This window comes from Gossypium arboreum, chromosome 13 (genome assembly GCF_025698485.1).
Source record: "Gossypium arboreum isolate Shixiya-1 chromosome 13, ASM2569848v2, whole genome shotgun sequence".
In the NCBI taxonomy this organism is placed as follows: Eukaryota; Viridiplantae; Streptophyta; class Magnoliopsida; order Malvales; family Malvaceae; genus Gossypium; species Gossypium arboreum.
Window position 1 is genome coordinate 74786499 of NC_069082.1, and position 6221 is coordinate 74792719.

General features: G+C 37.2%; 1 non-coding gene across 1 annotated transcript; it reads right to left on the reverse strand.

The window, feature by feature from the left end:
• Positions 1-4439: 4439 nt before the first annotated feature.
• LOC128287461 (small nucleolar RNA R71) lies at positions 4440-4546 on the reverse strand. Its single transcript, XR_008278161.1, has one exon. It is a non-coding gene; the product is annotated as a small nucleolar RNA R71 (small nucleolar RNA).
• Between the last annotated feature and the right edge of the window lie 1675 nt (positions 4547-6221).

Genomic DNA, 6221 nt, shown 5'->3' on the forward strand with positions numbered 1-6221 from the left:
AAGAATTTCATCATTTTCACAGTTTAATTCAATGACTTTCTGTCTACAATTCACTATAGCATCATGAAATGTCAAGCAATCCATTCTCAATATAACATCAAATTCATCAACGGTAACAACATCAAGTCAGCCGGAAAACATTAACCTCTAATCATCAAAGGGCATTTCTTACTTACCTTATCAACCAAAACATTCTTGCCTAATGGGTTTGACACCTTAATCATAAATTTCGTAGACTCAACAAGCATATTTGTAAAACCCCTTACCCGTACCCAAGATCGGGATAAGGTACAAGGCATTACCAGACACATACTCAAACACCTTCAGAAAATACGAGTTATAAAATTTTTTTCTAATTTAAAACCAATCAAACAACATCATAGTGTCCGATTATGGACTTACAAGGTCCAAAACATACATTAAAAGCGATCTGGGACTACATTGAGAACTATAGAAAATTTTAGTAAAATTCCTAGGGTTATGCCTCACATGCCCATGTGGAGGCAAAACACATGCCTGTGCGCTTGGGGACACGCCCGTGTCCCTCACTCGTGTTGAATTATCTGGATTTATTTTTTCATTTCGAACCTACAGGGATTTTCACACGACCAAGCACATCCCATGTCGCTGGCCCATGTCCCTCACATGGCCTAGACCCGCTCGTGTTGTTGCCTGTGTCCAAAAATCCAAACATTCTTTTTATGATGTCATCACTCATTTTGAGGAACACAGCCAAGGCACATGCTCGTGTGCTAGGCCGTGTCCTCCACACGGTTGAGAACACGACCGTGTCTCTAACCGTGTGTTTACTACCATGCAAACTGACCTAAAATTTTAGGTGCAGGGGACACACAGCTAGGCAACACGTCCACGGGGATGACCGTGGGTCACACACGGCCCAGACACATGCCCGTGTGTCTACCCGTGTGGACCTTTTTAGTGTTATTTTCCAAGCCTTTTGTCACCTTCTATTATCAATACACACTTAAAGGCATCAATGGTATTTAACATGACCTAATTATACTCTTAAACAACCTTGGCATAACTCATTGCATGTTAATCTCATCTCTTTGGTTTAGTACATGCTAAATTATTCTTTTTGTATTAGGGATTAACATAGCACATTTTACATTTTACTTATAGGCTATATTATAACCATATACCATTATATGCTATGTCCACTCTCAAATTATTAGGTCTCATTTCAATCATCCATCCATGATAAACCTCATCACCATATCTTATGAAGCATTTAAACATAAACATGTATCATTAGTAGGTTTACAACCTACATCAATATGAGCCATATATCATGGCCATATAGAAAAGAATAAGTATACCATTTAAACCTTTACATTGGCTAGCCAAATGGCACATATAACAAAATAATCAAAAGGCCTATACATGCCATTATCTATATACCAAAGCGGGACAAGTCAATAGTGTGTTGATTCTCCAACCATCTTCCAATCGTCACGAGTCCATAAGCTTTGTAAGACAGGGAAAAGAGAAGGGGGTAAGCATTTATATGCTTAGTAAGTCTGGATAACTGGAAAGTAAACCTGCCAGTTAATTAACATACAACCATATTTAGGCAATAATTCCAACAAGCATGAAATAGTTTTGCTATCACATGCACTCAGTCACCAAGTTAGTCTCATAACAATACATCATGTCATTGGTCTTAGATGAGCTCATCAATTCAATATTTCCATTCTTTATTTCTCATGTTAATCTCCTTGAATTTCTCAGAAATCTCGATGGATAGTCCAATTACCGTCAAGTCATACAAGTGATCATCTCAAGTACGCACTCTCAGGAACCTTACATCTTACGGCGAGATTACTAGTCCAGGCTAAATCCCCCTATAGTAATAACTCATAGAGCAATGTCGGGATTACCAGTCCAGACTAAATCTCCTTTTTACGACAATGGCTCTTACAGGCTCGGATCTGAATTGGCAGTCCAAGCTAAATTCAGTCCTCAATCAGATTACTCGTCCGGGCTAAATCCTTAATGCACCCATATTCTTCAGGAGGCGCGATCACTCAAGGAACACTCGTCCGGGCTAGATCCTTCCTATTGTGAGATCATCGGATTACCTGTCTGGGCTAAATCCTTTTTTGCAACACATGCAGGATCTCATGTCATGTAATCCATAATTTATCCATCGGATTTCTATTTCTATTTCAACCGGGACATTTATCATCTTTTCAATTAAAATACTACATTTCATAGATTATCATGCAATGAATATCTAAATTTTTATACATTCAAGAACATGCAAATTTAAGTATACTAATAGTTTACTTCAGGTTATACAAACTTACCTGGTAGTCGTTTTGGATTCGTGTCTTGGTTATTCCAAAACCTTTCATTTTCCATGATCGACCTCCGGAATTGGTTCCTCAGGGTCTATTGATAAGCCGTAATTTATACATATATTTACCTCATGTTTAATGCATTTTATGGATGATTTTCCATTAGAATTGGTGAATTTGATGCTCCTAATGCTTTAATTTCATGTTTTACACTTAGGAGAGCATAGGAGAGAGAAAAGAATGAGAAACGGGCCAAAAATGAAGAAAATAGGCCAATGTACAAAATCAACACAGCCTGGACCTCCTCACACGGGCAGACCACATGGTCATGTCAATTTGGCAGACTCGAGCACGGACCGAAGTAATCGGGCGTGTCCCTATCAAGCCCAAGTTGAGTCCAATTCAGAAAATCTAATTTTGAGGGCTTTGAGGCATTCCAAAGCGTATAAATACACCCTAGAGAAGGAAAAAAGGGAGAACGGAGTAGGGGGTAAGGAATTACTTCAAGAAAGCCTATTGATTCATCTCAGAAGCTGGATCCATCATCAAGACTGAAGATCTCTCCTCAATTCCCCTTCAAGAGTTTTTGGTTTTCTTTATGTTTTGTATTCTTTATTATTCTGAGATGTTTTCTTATTTAGTTATGAACTAAATCCCCCAAATACCTAAAGGGAGTGAAACATAAGACGAATATTGTTATTATTTTCTGAATTGTATGATAAATATTTGACTTGTTCTTAATTATGTGTTCTTTACTCTTGTTCTGATATCCCAGGATACTAATTCAAGATAAGCTCTTATTCAAAGGAGGAATAGACCCTCTTTAAGAGTACATTTGTCATAATTAAGCGGAGTTGATTGCGCGCCTAGACATAGGGTGACAAGATTTTGCCGGATTAGGGTGAAACCTAATAAGGGGATCCATAGATCGAGTTAATGCAACCCTAGATTGTTAATTAGAGAAAAGTCTCGATTATTCAATCTAGAGATTAGACGTTATTAGTTTTGAATAGTGACAATAACTTAACTTAGGGATCTCTACGGAACAAGTTAAATGAATAAATCGTTTGATTCGAAGCCAGAATAACAAGTACAGTCTAGGTGGATTTTTCCTTAGGTATTCTCTTTATTCAATTGATTTTTCCAAAAGTAATTCCCCAATTCTATTCTCTGTGCGTTCTTAGTTTAGATAATTAGTTAGTTAAAACTAAAACCTCTTTATTTTTAGGCTAGATAATAAAAAGACAGTCATTACTAGTACTTTTAGTTCCTTTGGGTTTGACAATTCGGTCTTGCTAAAACTATACTACTGTTCGATAGGTACACTTGCCTATATCGCGATAATAGTTAGTTCAAGAATGAGTAATTATAAATATTTAAAACCTAACACGAAATCACGCAATCAAGTTTTTGGCGCTGTTGTCGGGGAACTGAAATATTAGGAACACTCATTTTTTTTTATTTTAGCCATTTATTTTTTGTGTACTTTAATTTATTATTATTATTTATTAATTTACTTTTTCCTTCTCTTGGCAGGTTTTTATAGTTTATGACTAGAAGAAATCCATCAGGACCATTACTTTTTGACGAATAAATCGATCGTACAGTTTGTAGAAATCAAAGAGAAATAAGGCGAAGCTTAACATACACAGAGAACGAGCAAAAAGACGATACTCAACCCCCAACCGAAGAGATGGCTAAAAACCAAGGCAATCAGCTACTTCCTGTAATGTTAATCAAAATCCTGCTCCACACACTATGTATGATTATGCTAAACCTTCTTTAACAGGAACTGAATCGAGCATAGTTAGATCTGCTGTAGCTGCAAATTTTTTCAAATTAAAACCTAACATTATTCAAATGATATAGCAATTTGTTCAGTTTGATGGTTTGCAGGATGAGGATCCCAACACTCATTTAGCCAACTTCTTAGAACTATGCAATACATTTAAAATTAATGGTGTCTCTGATGATGCCATTCGTCTTCGGTTATTCCCTTTTTCATTAAGGAACAAAGCTAAACAGTGGTTGAACTTGTTACCACGAGGGTCAATTACTACTTGGGAACAAATAACCGAAAAATTTTTACTAAAATATTTTTCGCCGGCTAAAACGGCTAAATTACGTAATGATATCTCTTCTTTTGTGCAGATGGATTTAGAAACACTTTACGATGCATGGGAGAGATACAAGGACCTTTTGAAAAGGTGCCCTCACCATGGGTTACCGCTTTGGCTACAGGTTCAAACGTTCCATAATGGCCTAAATCCTTTGACTCGATAAATGGTTGACGCAGCTGCTGGCGGAACCATAAAAAATAAAGCACCTGAAGATGCCTATGAGTTTATAGAGGAGATGTCACTAAATAACTATCAATGGCAAGTCATGGGGACAAAGCCAACGAAAACAGCCGGCGTTTATAATGTCGATTCGGTCACCATGCTCTCTAATCAGGTAGAACTCTTAAATAAAAAGATTGATGGTTTTCTTAGTTCTTCACAGTTCACCCAAGAATGCAAGATCTGAAGCAAGTGGAGGTGGAACAAGCCATTCGGAATACCAACCTTATGGCCACAACATGGATAACGAGCAATTAAACTACATGGGTAATAATCCTCGACCTCAAAACAATCAATATAGTAACACTTACAATGAAGGTTGGAGAAATCACCCCAATTTCTCGTGGAGCAGTCAAGGAAATCAAAGACCACAACCACCTCCAAGTTACCAACAACCACCCTACTAACAAGAAAAGAAGCTGAACCTTGAAGAGATGCTCTCAAAGTTTATTTCAGTGTCAGAAACTCGTTCCCAGAACACCGACACAACACTTAAAAATCAACAAGCGTTGATCCAAGGGCTTGAAACTCAGATAGGCTAGCTTTCCAAACTAACTTCCGAATGACCACAAGGTAGCTTGCCAAGTAATACTGAACCCAACCCAAGGGAACAGCTCAACACAATTAATATTCAAGATGAAGAAGGAGTTGTTGAGCCTGAACTAGAACCGAGGCAAGAAACTATGGTAAGCAAAGGTCAATTTGAGGTAGATAACAATAAAAACAAAACGGTGAGTGTCAAATATAAACCTCGTGTGCCATACCCCAACGCAACAAGGAAAAACCCCTCAGATGAATAATTTGGTAAATTCCTTAAACTCTTAAAAAATTACATATTAACTTACCGTTTATTAAAGCCCTATCGCAGATGCCAAATGCAATGAAATTTTTAAAGGAACTTTTAGCAAATAAAAAGAAGTTGGACGAGGCATCACACGTGGAGCTAACCGCAGTTTGCTCAGCTATTCTCCAAAATAAACTACCGAACAAACTAAAAGATCCAGGGAGTTTTAAAATTCCTTACTTAATTGGTAGTTTAGATGTTAATAATACATTAGCTGATTTAGGGGCTAGTATTAACATCATGCCCTACAAAATGTCTAAGCAATTAGGTCTCTAGAAACCCAAACAAACTAGGATGAGCATTCAATTAACAGATAAAACTATAAGGTTCCTTAGGGGTATTATTGAAGATGTACTAGTTAAAATCGATAAATTTATATTTCCCGTTGACTTTATTGTTTTAGATATAGAAGAGCATAGCAACACTCCTTCAATTTTGGAAAGGCCCTTTTTAGCAACTACTAAAATGATTATTAATGTTGGCACAGGTGAACTCACATTCCACGTGGGAGACGAAACAATCACCCTTCAAGATCGCAATTCTAGTAACACATTGGGAATTGAAGGTGATCGTTTAACCCATTCTCCTAGAACTGCCAACATGGTAGAACCTACTTTACAGGAAATGCATTTGAAGGAAGCACACGAGTCATTCTCAAGCAATAGTAGAGGACCTGTTCATAAAGATTGAAGATTAGAAATTGAGGAACTCGATGAA